Below are 15515 nucleotides of genomic sequence, written 5' to 3'. Positions count from 1 at the left end.
GCCTGTAGCCATCTTTTAAATGCGGCTTTGGCCGTGTCCGACCTGGTCAAACCTTGTAGCCTAAGACACGGTTCTTCCACCCGTTCACGACTTTCCTTCTTTTATTAGAAGAGAAAGGGGGAGATGTTGGGGACTGTGACTTGTTTGAGGCCATTTTGCTGTTCTTTCTGCCATAATCCAGCCTTTCACCTAAAGGCTACATGCAGTCTTGCTGTAAGTTCTTGGGCCAAAGAGAAAGGAAAATGCAGCTGCAGGGGATAATTAATCTTGTAGCCCGGAGGAGAGCAACACGGCCCAGTACCATTCCCAGAAATGAGGCCTTACTCCCTTAACCATATCCCTGAGTTAACAAGGCAGTTATTATGTGTATATGTTACATTGTCTGTACAAAATTATTTCTGTAAGAACATTGCCCCCACCTTATATCTGTTAAAAGTTTAGGAATGCAGCTAGAAGGACACTAGAAATTTCCATGGAAACAGCACGTTCATCATAACTTGAAGGTCATCCAGCCCCTAGCCCACTGCCCACTTCCTTATTTAGAGAATGATTTACTTTCTTTGTTCCTTGTAACCTGATATGTATTCTTGCCTTGTATGGACCTTCGCACCAAAAGTGTGATTGACATTATCTTTGTACTGCCCCCTTCTCCTTCACTATATAAGAAGGAGCTGTAGTCAAATAAAGTTGCCTTTGAGCAGTGAGATATTGCCTTAGGTCTTTATTATTAACCTCTCTCAGATTTTTTACAGGTGTGGTTGCTCTTCTACTCAGCAAAATAGGAGTGCGGTTGTCTGAGAAGCCTTCCCAGCTAATTCCTGCTGGCCGGGTCCCCCCTGGGGGGGCTTCAGGACCCCGCACCATATGGTCACTCAAAGAGGGATGCAGGGGGCCGGGCGGTGGCGCTGGAGGTAAGGTGCCTGCCTTGCCTGCGCTAGCCTAGGACGGACCGCGGTTCGATCCCCCGGCGTCCCATATGGTCCCCTAAGAAGCCAGGAGCAACTTCTGAGCGCATAGCCAGGAGTAACCCCTGAGCGTCACAGGGTGTGGCCCAAAAACCAAAAAAAAAAAAAAAAGAGGGATGCCCTAAGCTCAGAGCCAGAAGTAATCTCTGAGCACTGCTGGGTGCAACCCAAAACCAAAAGAGAACAATAATCTTGTTTCTTCTTAAAATGATTTAAAATATTGGGGCCGGGCCGTGGCGCAAGAGGTAAGGTGCCTGCCTTGCCTGCACTAGCCTTGGACGGACCACAGTTCGATCCCCCGGCATCCCATATGGTCCCCCAAGCCAGGAGCAACTTCTGAACACATAGCCAGGAGTAACCCCTGAGCGTTACCGGGTGTGGCCCAAAAACCAAAAAAAAAAAAATTATTTAAAATATTTATCTGGACTAGAGAGAAAACAGTGGGCAGGATGCTTGTCTTGCATAAAATTGACCCAGGGTTTTTTTTTTTTTTTTGGTGGGGGGCACATTCATTTGATGCTCAGGGGTTACTCCTGGCTAAGTGCTCAGAAATTGCTCCTGGCTTGTGACCCAGGTTTGATCCCAGCAGCATTTAAGGTCCCCAAGGCCCACCAGGGGTGACCCTGAGTGAAAAGCCTGGAGTTGTAAGCCTTGAATACAGCCTGAAGTGCCCTCAAAACTAATGAGGAAGGGGCTAGACTAGAGCGAAAGCACAGCACTAGGTCGTTTTCCTTGCTTGCGGCAGACCCGGACAGATCCAGCATACCATAAGGTCCCTTGAGCCAGTCAGTGACTTATTGTGCCACCGTGAAAAGGCGATATTTGCATTGTAATCTTATAAGCACTAAATTTGGGCCCTGTTTTTTCTTCCGTCAGCACTGTGCTGTAGATGGTTTGGACACTTCCAGAGCATGGTAGAGGAAGTACCAGCTATAGGGAGAGTGTTGCATTTCTCCTAATCAGCCAACTTGGTCCCCAGGGAAAAGTGAGGGTGGGGTCAGAATTGGTGCCCTGAAGGCCCTGCATTTACTCCTGTAGCAATAGCTCATGTTTCCAGCTCTTCCAGAAAATGTAAAGGCTCTCGGGGCTGGTACAGGTTCAGATTCAGTTTCGAAGCCTCTTGGAACACTATCACCCCATTTGTGCCACATTTCATAGATCTTGGTATATCTGGTATATAGATCAAGAATTTAAAAAATTGGGGCCGGAGAGATAGCATGGAGGTAAGGCGTTTGCCTTTCATGCAGGAGGTCATCGGTTCGAATCCCGGCGCCCCATATGGTCCCCTGTGCCTGCCAGGAGCAATTTCTGAGCCTGGAGCCAGGAATAACCCCTGAGCACTGCCAGGTGTGACCCAAAAACCAAAAAAAAAAAAAAAAAAAAGAATTTAAAAAATTGGGGCCGGGCGGTGGCGCTGGAGGTAAGGTGCCTGCCTTGCCTGCGCTAGCCTTGGACGGACCACAGTTCGATCCCCCGGCGTCCCATATGGTCCCCCAAGCCAGGAGCAACTTCTGAGCGCATAGCCAGGAGTAACCCCTGAGCATTACCGGGTGTGGCCCAAAAACCAAAAAAAAAAAAAAAAAAAAAAAAAAAGAATTTAAAAAATTGGGGCCGGGCGGTGGCGCTGGAGGTAAGGTGCCTGCCTTGACTGCGCTAGCCTAGGATGGACCGCGGTTCGATCCCCCGGTGTCCCATATGGTCCCACAAGAAGCCAGGAGCAACTTCTGAGCGCATAGCCAGGAGTAACCCCTGAGCGTCCCAGGGTGTGGCCCAAAAACCAAAAAAAAAAAAAAAAGAATTTAAGAAATTGGGGCTGGAGTGATAGACAGTGGTAGGGTGTTTGCCTTTCACGCAATGACCCAGGACAGACCTCCCTGGATAACCATATGGTCCTCCAAGCCTGCCAGGAGCAATTTCTAAGTGCAGAGCCCAGGAGTAACCCCTGAGTGCTGCCAGATGTGCCACACCCAAAAAAAGAATTTACAGGAGCAACAATTTACAGGACTATTAGGGTTCGAGTTGACACCTGGCCCTGAGAGTCTGCTACCACCTCCAGTAATGTAAGGCGCAAAAGGGAGTTTATTTGCCAAAGTTTGAGCCTCATCCCACTAGGGGAGCCTTGGCAGGGACCCAGAGTCAAATCTTCAAGTAGTTTATATAGAAATTACAAGCATTAACAGAACATTAACAATATAATCATTTCATTGTATAAATGTCTTAATCACTGGCTCAACCTTGTTTGTCTAGGGATACTCTGATTCAAACCTTGTTCATCAAGGAATATTCTGATTCGAATCCTGGTTGTCAAGGGATATTCTGATTCAAACTTTTGGTTTTTAAGGGAGCCTTTTTCCAAACTCACTCAATCTCTAGTTCCTTATTCCTGGAGGGTACCAATTTCAGTGTTTTTTTTTTTGTTGTTGTTGTTGTTTGTTTTTGGGTCACACCCAGCAGTGCTCAGGGGTTACTCCTGGCTCTATGCTCAGCAATCACCCCTGGCAGGCACAGGGGACCATATGGGATGCCGGGGATTTGAACCAATGACCTTCTGCATGAAAGGCAAATGCCCCACCTCCATGCTATCTCTCTGCCCTTGGTTTTATTTCTGAGTTATCTCTTTCTCTGGTCTATGGCCATACCACCCTGAATGCGCCCGATCTCATCTGATCTTGGAAGCTAAGCAGGGTCGGGCCTGGTTAGTACTTACTTGGATGGGAGACTGCCTGGGAATACTGGGTACTGTAGGCTTAAAAACAACAACAACAACAAAACAACAACAATAACTCCCTCTGCCCTCAGCCAGGAGTGGAAAAGTACACTTTACTAAGGTTTGGGTTTGTTTTAGTCTAGAATTCCTTATCATGGACTTAGGGTGGGGGATCTTGGTTCTTACAAGACAAGGAGAACAGTTCCTCTTGTGCATCCTATCAGTTACCTCAACAAGACATTCAATTGTATCTCAAGTACTTGCTTCCACTGAAAAGCATTATCCTCAATCTAATCTCTGAGGGTAATCACATATCAAACATATATCAAATCCGAATGCAGGGGCCTAGTGTGATAGCACAAGGTTGGGCATCTGCCTTGCATGCAGTTGTTAAGTCCTGGAGAATGATGCACTGTTCAAAGACATCAAGACCACAGTCTCATGCAAAAGCAGGGGGTTTATTTTCTTACAAGCATATGCAGGGGCTGTGCTAGAATCCAGCATAAGCCAGAAACTGCCAGCCCTGAGCCATGAGCTTACAAGCTATATATAGTATTTTAAACAATAGAAAGGTACAGTAGATTGATTTGCTTTAGGAAGTACATGACATCTCGCATTTTCCCACAATTGTGAAGGGGGGGTGAGTGATCAGGGCAGTCAGGAAACTCAGGGTAAACTTAAGTTCCCAGAATTGTCATGGATGCCTGTACGACCCCAGTGTTTTTTTTTTGTTTTTTTTTTTGGGGGGGGGGGTTTTGGGCCACACCCGGTAACGCTCAGGGGTTACTCCTGGCTATGCGCTCAGAAGTTGCTCCTGGCTTGGGGGACCATATGGGACACTGGGGGATCGAACCGCGGTCCGTCCAAGGTTAGCGCAGGCAAGGTAGGCACCTTACCTTTAGCACCACCGCCCGGCCCGACCCCAGTGTTTTTGAGGGCCACGCATAGCCCACTTTCCTGTTCTTGCCTGACAGCTGTTTCAAGCTTCCTTTACATCCCCCCCTTTTCTTTTGTTTGATCTCTAATCCTAGAGATCTTGGGTTGTTTGATTAAGTGCCTTAAATTGCTGCCTAATAATCATAAGGTTCTATAGTCAGTAATAGCAGCAGGAGTACAAGTGGGCCTGTAATGGCAGACATTAGAGTTGTTAGCCAGGGGGACAACTTGAACCAGGACTGAAACCAATTGTTTTGAACCCGGGATTTTTGTTCCCTTTTGTCTAGCCTTTCTTGAAGGGGGGGTGGGTGATTACTGATTTGATCGGCCCCCCTTAAGAGCACAGTTAATTAGCACACAATAATGGGAGGCCAAAGTAAAAACTTCAAGGGCAATGCAAGGCATTTCTCTTGCCTGACCCCTTCCCCAGCTGCTCTTCAAAAAGTGTGATTCACTACTAATCTGATGATTACGATTCAGTCCCAACTGGAAGGGAGCTTCCAGTATGCCTGACTGGTGGTTTTACAGTCCCATGCTGTCATCTGGTACAGTAGGTGATCTTTATTTTGCCCAGGTCCAGGAAGTTGAGTTAGATGGATATGCTGGGGGGGGTCCTTTGAGGTCACCAGATAGTCTGTCCAGGCCACTGACCACCCGAGCTGCGGGATTCTGAGAAGTATCTGAAAAAGACTTATGAAGAGGTTCCCGGGGGGGTTTCTCACTTGTTCTGTATCTAAGGTCTTTTACACCTAGTGTGTAACAATTAATGATAACACAAGTTAAACAACAGAAATCAAAGCATTATAGCATTATTAACAAACAGCTCTGAATTATTTTTAGTTAGACTAATGCTTACATTTATAATTTATGATCTGTTCCAGTACAATTAATGAAAAATGCTTTCACACCTAGGTTACTTTACTTTAATTATAAAAATTATTTTTCTTTTCACCTCCACCTTGCACCTTACCAGATATTTGAAAAAATTTTGGCTCTTTTCTTTGCATAAATACAATATTACTGGAGAAATCTCCATTTGGGGCACTCCCAATACTCACAGAGAATTTTTGAGGATAGGGTGGGGACACAGCACGTTTGTCATGTCACAGTTACTTAGGCTAGGCTGATGTAAGAACGAGTTGGTTCTCGGATGGCTGTTGTCTTCTCACCCACTGCAGGATTTTCCTAGAGGTAGCCTGTTCCACTCCTCTTCAGGGTTGGAAGAGACTCTGACCTCAAGTCCTTTCTTGAGACTGAGGGTGAGGGTGAGAGTGGCTGTGGCCAGTTAGTGCAGGTTCAGAAATCTTCCATTTCCTTTTTCAGGCCATTCATCTTGATGTCTTCCTGGTTTTGTTAGCCAGATGCCTAAAGGTGCCTGCTCATCACACCACCTCAAGCCTGATTATTTCCCCAAAAGAGGGCTTTGGGGTTCCCTTACTAATTTTAAGATTTCCTGTTTGCACGGGGATTACTCCTCATGCAGAGAGGAAATTTACCTGTTTGTATTTCATGCAAAGCAAACTGATGCCATGACATAAAAATGATATTAAAAGGTACTAGGAAGAGAGAAAAAGCAAATGTTACTTAATTTTGCACAGAAAATTCTAAACCTGATTATTGTCTGGAGGCTTTTACAATAAGATTTTTCATATTTTTAATTCTTTAAACCATGACCATATTCACAAAGTTCCTTGTGATACACTTATTAATATTCTTGGCAGCAAATAAATTTACATACAGAGAGTAGAAGTTTGCTTATTCTTCTGGACTCAGCTTAAAGCAGAAAACATATTAGACACCAGCAATTTATATTTTACAAAATTTTCTGGCAGACTTTAGACTTTTTTTTTTTTTGGTTTTTGGGTCACGCCCGGCAATGCCCAGGGGTTACTCCTGGCTCCACGCTAAGAAATCGCTCCTGGCAGGCACGGGGGGGGGGGGGGGGGGGGGGGGGGACGGACACGACCATATGGGATGCCGGGATTTGAACCAATGACCTTCTGCATGAAAGGCAAACGCCTTACCTCCATGCTATCTCTCCGGCCCCCAGACTTTAGACTTTTTTTTAAAAAAATTTACAATTAACAATTACTATATTTTTAAACACCTTTAAACTGAACCTCAATATTTTAAATTCTTGATTATTTCCTTTTAAAACCTTTATATATATATTTTAGGTGTTTATAATACCTCATTATTATTTCATTTTTACCCAACAACATATGAACACTATAACATGGTTTAAAACATTCAAAATTATTTTGCACAAAACATTGGCTAATTCCTGAGTTAGAGGCATTTTAATCATCATCATCATCATCATCATCATCATTATTATCCGACTTAATCTGATAGTTTCTTTTTTAGTACACCTCCTTAGTTCCTTTTACACATTTTTTAAATTATTCCTTTCTAAATTCACTTTACAAATTTTCTTCACTTTTACCAACTGGCTACTTTTTTTCAGAGTTTTTTTTTTTTTTAGTATTGAATTAATATTTTTTCATTTTGCATAACCACATATTCTTCTACATAAATAATATTTGATATGACTTTTAATTAAAACATTGAACAAATTTTAAAAGCTATGCTTTATATGTATTTCATGTTAAAATTCCTATATGCCAAATTTGACAAAATTTTTAGACCAAAGCAAAACATAAATTTTCTTAAAAGTATTTCAAATTTGGGGCCGGGCGGTGGCGCTAAAGGTAAGGTGCCTGCCTTGCCTGCGCTAACCTTGGACGGACCGCGGTTCGATCCCCCGGTGTCCCATATGGTCCCCCAAGCCAGGAGCAACTTCTGAGCACATAGCCAGGAGTAACCCCTGAGCGTTACTGGGTGTGGCCCAAAAACAAAAAAAAAAAAAAAAAAAAAAAAAAAAAAAAGTATTTCAAATTTGGGCCGGGCGGTGGCGCTGGAGGTAAGGTGCCTGCCTTACCTGCGCTAGCCTTGGACAGACCGAGGTTCGATCCCCCGGCGTCCCATATGGTCCCCCAAGCCAGGAGCGAGTTCTGAGCGCATAGCCAGGAGTAACCCCTGAGCGTTGCCGGGTGTGGCCCAAAAACCAAAAAAAAAAAAAAAAAAAAAAAAAAGTATTTCAAATTTACAATCTAGAGGAGTTATAGTTCTTAAAGTCTGATTTTTCCACTCAATTTTAATTGCTTTATTTTTCTGAACAACTTAGTACATTATTCAAAATGGCCTTTTATCTTTAACTATTTTCAGACATAACATTTTGCAGTTTCTAAAAATTTGTTTTACAATTTTTTACTGCTCTATAACTTATCATTGGCCCAAATGAGTTTACTGTAAATATACCCTGTGTATTGATTAAAATGCCAAATTTATGACAGTGTTCAGAACATATATCTTAAATTCCAGTTACCAAGCTACTTAGGCTTTACAAGAAGCAACTTCAGCAAATGAGAGGTAGGTATTGTAACCATTCAAGCACTACAGCATAACTTAAGTTATAAAAACCTTAGAGATATTAAATATGACTAATATCGGGGCCGGGCGGTGGCGCTGGAGGTAAGGTGCCTGCCTTGCCTGCGCTAGCCTAGGACGGACCGAGGTTCGATCCCCGGCGTCCCATATGGTCCCCCAAGAAGCCAGGAGCAACTTCTGAGCGCATAGCCAGGAGTAACCCCTGAGCGTCACAGGGTGTGGCCCAAAAACCAAAAAAAAAAAAATATGACTAATATTACTTCAATTTTAAAAGGTCTGCACTTTATACAAATACCTAAAACTTTTTTTTTTTTTATTTTTCCCAATTAGAAAACTAATTGCTAGAATTACTTTTATCTGACAGGACCAAGTTTTCTTTGTTACACTTAGTAAAGACAATCTAGGCATTTTTACATTAAGACCTTAAAACCACATTAAATTTCATATTGTTATTTAGATTTAGTTATTTTAACAATATTAAGCGTTTACAAGATTAACAATATTATCAAAATGCTAACCACAACATTTTTTACACAGTTTTGGCCTCTTAAAATTAATACTATTTTTAACAGAAATAGAAATATAAAAATTTGTATTATTCCCACATTACAATGCTGTTGGAACCTGTCTCTGAATTGATTGATAATTTTCTTAGAGTTGGTGAAATTTCTTATGGCAGGTGGCATTTTTCAGTCTGTATTAGAACTCAGTTGCATCAGAAAAGTTAATTACAATAATTTGCAACATTTCCCACCAAATTATTTATTCTAAGAAACCTTTATGTTAGAGGAATTTCTCAAAAAGAGATTTAAAGATCCAATTTTTTCTTCTAGACTCCCAGCCACTTCCAATTTTTTTTCTTTGATATGTAAACCAGGGGGGAGTTGGGTAAGTTTCCCTTTCTTGGATAAGCTCCAGTAAAGAATTTTTTTAACTGACTAATTTCTTAGCTTCCCAGCCAGAAGCAACAAGACGGCAGCTCTCAAGATTTTTCTGATTTTCACCTTTTGGCTGAGGTGTTTAGTCACAAAGTCCAGCCCCTCTAGGACAAATTTAAGTCCTGCTGGCCAGCAAAGAGGCAGAGTTTGTGACCACCACCTTGCCCTGTCCCGAACAGAGCCTGCCTTGAAATACAAAAACACAACGAAACAGAAAATAACAAGGAAGTATAGAAATTGCCACTTAACACCAATTTTTGCACCTCTGGGAAGTTCGCCAGCAAGAGACCTTAGACTGAGCAGTCTGAGCCTGCTCCATGGTTGACTGAGAAAAGGCAATAGATAATAACAGTCAAGAAATCAGTTATCACACAAATTCCCCACACATTCTGCCAAGCACTTCACCACTCACACTGACCGGTCTTCACTCTCACTTTAAATTTTTACAAATTTCTTTTGCTCTTTGGGCCATGCCCAATGAACTTCACACCTCTCCACGACTGGGAGGGGTTTTTCCCTCACTGAGTAACTTCCAGTTTTGAAGAGAAAGAGACAGGAGAAAATGAACCAGAGAAGTGGAAAGCCAGAAAAAAAATAAATAAATAAAACCAAAACTAAAAATGAGATCAAAATGAAATCAAACCAAACCTGAAGGATCTGCGAAGGGCTCACGCCCACTTTGGAAAGCCCGGCCAGGACTTGCATTGATCCTTGGAGCTCAGTGGAGTTTCCTTTATTGGAGCCAAGATTTCTGTTCCCTGCTGAGGAGGCCTCACCCAACCTCCTCCCTGATGAGAAGGGCCCCTCTGGCCACTTCTCCCTAGGGCTCCTCAATAAAACCAAGTCACACAGGACAAGGAGAAACAACTCACACAAAACAGTAACAGACAGACAGTCAAACAGAATCTGACCTAAGTCCAGATACTTGGGCAGTTTACAAATGTATACCCCACTAAGGGTCATACATACAGAAGGGCTCCCGAGCGTCCTCAGGATCCCCAAACCTCACTGAGGCGTCCCTTAGATCTGTGACCTGCAGCCCTCTAGACACGTCTGTCAGCCGCCACCGAGAACCCTCACGGGCTCGTACGGCAGTCACACTGCCCACACCAAGTGCAAATTTTACCTCCTAGGCGCCGGTGTCCTCAGGACCCCGAGGTGAGGCGTTGATGTCCCTGAACAGGCGGGAATATCTCGCTGGGGCCTCCAATGTTAAGTCCTGGAGAATGATGCGCCGTTCAAAGACATCAAGACCACAGTCTCATGCAAAAGCAGGGGGTTTATTTTCTTACAAGCATATGCAGGGGCTGTGCTAGAATCCAGCATAAGCCAGAAACTGCCAGCCCTGAGCCATGAGCTTACAAGCTATATATAGTATTTTAAACAATAGAAAGGTACAGTAGATTGATTTGCTTTAGGAAGTACATGACATCTCGCATTTTCCCACAATTGTAAGGGGTGGGTGGGTGATCAGGGCAGTCAGGAAACTCAGGGTAAACTTAAGATCCCAGAATTGTCATGGATGCCTGTACGACCCCAGTGTTTTTGAGGGCCACGCATAGCCCACTTTCCTGTTCTTGCCTGACAGCTGTTTCTTTTTTTTTTTTTTTTTTTTTTTTGGGTTTTTGGGCCACACCCGGTAACGCTCAGGGGTTACTCCTGTCTATGTGCTCAGAAGTTGCTCCTGGCTTGGGGGACCATATGGGACACCGGGGGATCGAACCGCGGTCCGTCCAAGGCTAGCGCAGGCAAGGCAGGCACCTTACCTTCAGCGCCACCGCCCGGCCCATTGACAGCTGTTTCAAGCTTCCTTTACACAGTGACCAGGATGGACCTGGGTCTGATTTGTTTTGGGGCTAAACCTGGCAGTGTATGGGGTTACTCCTGGCTCTGTGCTCAGAAATCACTCTTGGCAGGCTCAGGGGACTATATGGGATGCCAGGATTTGAACCACCGTTAGTCCTGGGTTAGCCACTTGCAAGGCAAATGCCCTACTGCTGTGCTATCTTTCCGGCCCCCCTGGGTCTAATGGGGTCATATGGTCCCCCAAACCTGCCAGGAGTATTGTCTAAGGGCAGAGCCAAGAGTAACCCCTGGGTGTGGCCCAAAAACCAAAAAGAAAAAAATCCTAACACAGCCCCCTCACACACCTCTGAAACGGCTCAATAGGCTAGAGTGCCTGAGTTTTTTTGTTTGTTTTATGGTTTTGGCTTTTTTTTGGGGGGGCACACCCTATAGTGCTCAGGGGTTACTCCTAGCTCTGTTCTCCAAAATCACTCCTGGCTTGAGGGACCATATGGGATGCTGGGGATTGAATCCGGTCAGTTGGTCTCATGCAAGGCAAATGCCCTACCAGCTGTGATATCACTCCAGCCCCTAGAGCCCTTGTTTTACATGCAGAAGGCCTGGGTTCAATCCCTATCACTGTAGTATTCCCTAAGTTCTGAGCCATGAAGAACCCCTCAGCATTGCCAGGGCTGACCTCCCCAAGCCTTCCTCCCCAACAAAAAAAGAAAAGAAAAGAAAAAGAAATAGGGCCCAGAGAGATAGCACAGTGGCGTTTGCCTTGCAAGCAGCCGATCCAGGACCTAAGGTGGTTGGTTTGAATCCCGGTGTCCCATATGGTCCACCGTGCCTGCCAGGAGCTATTTCTGAGCAGACAGCCAGGAGTAACCCCTGAGCAATGCCGGGTGTGGCCCAAAAAAAAAAAAAAAAGAAATATATATAATGCCAACATGTTTCAGATGTTGCTCTGGATTGGAAAAACTCAGGGACATATAACCCTCCAGAACTTCTGAATGTGAGTTTATATAGAAACGGGGGCTTTGACGCATCAAATGAAGTAAAAACGTGCCCATTTCAGCAAATCCAACCTGACTAGGGTCCTGATAAGTAATAGGAAGAAATGTGAAGACTAGAGAAATTTAGAGGCTCGGTGGACTGCAGCAAGTGCTTTGCAAGCAGGGAAGACCCAGATTCAGATCAGATCCTGAACACTTTGGGAGTGACCCCCCTACAGAGCCCGGAGTAATCCCCAAATGCCACAGGCAGGTGTGCCTCGCCCTGCCCCTACACCCCCATCGAGAGTCAGTTGAGATTTTCCAGGAGACTCCAGAGATGAGCTCAAACAGAGAAAAAGTCACCTGCACGCCAAAGGGAGGCCTCAAAAGGTCGGTCGCAAGATCTTGGGCTTCTTACCTCCAGCACTGTGTGAGGATGATAAATGCCTGTTAACAGCCTAGCCCGGCTATACCAGCATACCGACAAATTGAGAAACCGGAGCAGAACTGGCCTGTAGGGGGAAGCTCTCGAGCATTCTCCCCACTCTCCATTCTTTTCAGCTGAAGGATTCAATTTTTTCTTTGGTGACCTGGTTTACCTGTGGTTCTTTAATCATTCGGTTCGGTTCTGGGCCGGGGAGATAGCACAGCTGTGCGTTGTTTGCCTTGCACACTTCTGCTGACGCAGGACTGACCCGGGTTCGATCCCCAGGATCCCATGCAGTCCCCAGAGCCTGCCAGGAGCAGCTCCTGAGCACTGCTGGGTGTGCCCCCCCCAAAAAAAAAATTTCAGTAGTTCTGCAGCCTCGACAGGGCCAAATTGTCGATGAGTGTCAGGTCAGGAAAGAGATTTAGGAAAGAGCTAGAACTAAAGGAATAGCATAGAGGTGAAAGATCTTGCCTTGCCAATCCCAGTTGGTTGGCCAGCAAAGCATATGGTATCCCAACACCACTGAGGGTAGCTTGCAGTAGCCCCTCCGATCACTACCAAGTGTGATCCCAACCCTCCCCCATAAAGAAAAGAAAAAGGGGCCGGGTAGGTGGCGCTGGAGGTAAGGTAAGCAAGCGCTAGCCAAGGAAGGACCGCGGTTCAATCCCCCGGCGTCCCATATGGTCCCCCCAAGCCAGGGGCGATTTCTGAGCACATAGCCAGGAGTAACCCCTGAGCGTCAAACGGGTGTGGCCCAAAAACCAAAAAAAAAAAAAGGAGTTTTATTGGAACACATTGGCAGGTTGAAAAATTATGATGGGGGGACGGAATGATAGATAACACAGCGGTAGGGCATTTGCCTTGCAAGGGGCTTACCTGGACGAACCTATTTCTATTTCAGGCATCTGATATTGTTTCCTGAGCCTGCCAGGAGAGACTTCTGAGCAAAGAGCTGGGAGTTATCCCTCAGCACCGCACGGTGTGGCCCCAAAACAACAACAACAAAATTATAATAGGTGTGTCCCCAAGATAATTACCTTGTCTGCACCTTCACAAGAGTTTTTTTTGGGTTCGACTGAAAGATAGTACAGCGAGTAGGGCACTTACTTTGCAACAGCCAACTGACCAGGTTTGATCCTCAGCATCCCATATGGTTCCTGGAGCATTGCCAGGCGTGATTCCTGAGTACAGAGCCAGGAGTAACCCCTGACACTGCCAAGTGTGGCTTCCAAAATAAACAAAAGTAAACAAAAAGGGAGAAAACAAATGGGAGAAAGGATGGGCTGCAGGCCCTTGGCTCCAAGAAAGAAGAATGGAAAATGCCCTCCAGGCTGGTTCCCTGGGTCTTCTCTTATATCTGCCTGAAACCAAGTTGGCAGGAGGAGGTGGAGTGCTGAAAGGGGAAGAAGATCCCAAAGGAGCCACTGGCTTGACCTTCAGGATTTGGGGTCAGGACAATATTATTGATCACTGGCCCAATTTCAGGTCTGCTGTGGCTTGAATTTCCCAAGTTGCCCTTCATCTGTCATTGCAGAATAAACCTATTTTGCTGGTAAAATAATGGGTTTATTTTTTAATTTGTTTTTGGTTTTTGGGCCACACCCGGCAGTGCTCAGGGGTTACTCCTGGCTGTCTGCTCAGAAATAGCTCCTGGCAGGCACGGGGGACCATATGGGACACCGGGATTTGAAACAACCACCTTTGGTCCTGGATTGGCTGCTTGCAAGGCAAACGCCGCTGTGCTATCTCTCCAGGCCCCAATGGGTTTATATTTTAAGTAATGAAGACAATTCTGAAGACAGTTCGATTCAACTTGGAAGCCAGGCCCATTGGGCTGAAGAGACAGCATGGAGGTAGGCTGTTTGCCATGCATGCAGGAGGGTGATTCAAATCCCGGCATTCCATATGGTCCCCCGAGCCTGCCAGGAGCGATTTTTTTTTTTCTTTCCAGGAGTGATTTCTGAGTGTAGAGCCAGGAACACTGTCAGGTGTGACCACCCCCCCCCAAAAAAAAAAAAGCAAACAAACAAACCAAAAGAAAACTCAGAGAAATAGATTGGACCTGGCTTCTTTTTTTTTTGAGGGCGTCACATCCAGCAGCGTTCAGACTTTCTGATTTGGTGGTGTTTAAAGGGATTCTCCTGGCTCTACACTGAGTCATTCCTTGCGGGCTTGGAGGACAATATGAGAGGCTGGGGTTTGAACCCGGGTTGACTGTGTACAAGATAAATGCTCTCCCTCCTGTACTATTGCTCTGGCACCCATAAATAAATAAATTTTTTTAAATGGAGTGATTCCTGGGACTGGAGCGATAGCACAGCAGTAGAGTGTTTGCCTTGCATGTGACCAACATAGGATGGATGGTGGTTCGAATCCTGGCCTCCCATATGGTTCCCCCCACCCATGCCTGCCAGTCACAGAGCCAGGAGTAACATGAGTGCCACCCAGTATGAACTCCCCCCCAAAAAAAACCCAACAATAAATAAATGGAGTGATTCCCTGAGCACAGAGCCTGGAATATGTCCTGAATACTGCCAGGTGTGACTCAATACTATCTCTTTTCCTTAAAAAAAAAAAAGTAAGGGGCCGGGCGGTGGCGCTGGAGGTAAGGTGCCTGCCTTACCTGCGCTAGCCTTGGACGGACCGCGGTTCGATCCCCCGGCGCCCCATATGGTCCCCCAAGCCAGGAGCGACTTCTGAGCGCATAGCCAGGAGTAACCTCTGAGCGTCAATGGGTGTGGCCAAAAAAAAAAAGTAAGAAAGAAATGGGTTACATATATATTTATTAATGAAGGAACTAAAAATTATATATTTCATATTGTAAAGCTATGAAATTACTAAGGAGAATGAGGTAGACATATATGTATAAACTTACTCTCATCCTCTGTAAAGTCCATGTAGATATGAGTCTGTATATAGAATTAATTGATTAAAGGAGTAGCAAAAGCAGTAGCAAAATCAACTGCTGACAGCAGCAATCGCTTCAGATAAGGGTTTCAGGGGGACCGGAGAGATAGCAAAGTGGTAGGGCTTTTGCCTTGCAAGCAGCTGATCCAGGAGGACGATGGTTCAAATCCCAACGTTCCATATGGTCCCTGTGCCTGCTAGGATCAATTTCTGAGTGTAGAGCCAGGAGTAACACCTGTGTGAAGCCTACTGTGACCCCAAAACAAAAACAAAAACAAAACAAAACAAAAAGGGTTTCAGGGCCGGAGTGATAGCATAATGGTAGGGCATTGCCAACCCCAAACAGACCCTGGTTCGATTTCTGGCATCTCACTTGGTCCCCTGAACCTGCCAGGGGTGATT

The 15515-nt window shown here is 45.1% G+C and overlaps 1 protein-coding gene and 1 pseudogene across 1 annotated transcript in view; one reads left to right on the top strand and one right to left on the bottom strand.

The window, feature by feature from the left end:
- DENND10 (DENN domain containing 10) overlaps positions 1 to 15515 on the bottom strand; it is a 106180-nt gene that overhangs the window by 29601 nt on the left and 61064 nt on the right. The gene's annotated exons all lie outside the window — the stretch shown is intronic.
- Positions 3591 to 3713, top strand: LOC125995215 (uncharacterized; annotated as a pseudogene).

Source organism: Suncus etruscus, chromosome 17, assembly GCF_024139225.1.
Source record: "Suncus etruscus isolate mSunEtr1 chromosome 17, mSunEtr1.pri.cur, whole genome shotgun sequence".
Lineage (NCBI taxonomy): Eukaryota > Metazoa > Chordata > Mammalia > Eulipotyphla > Soricidae > Suncus > Suncus etruscus.
Note: the sequence above shows the minus strand (reverse complement) of the source record. Positions and strands in the feature narration are given on the sequence as shown.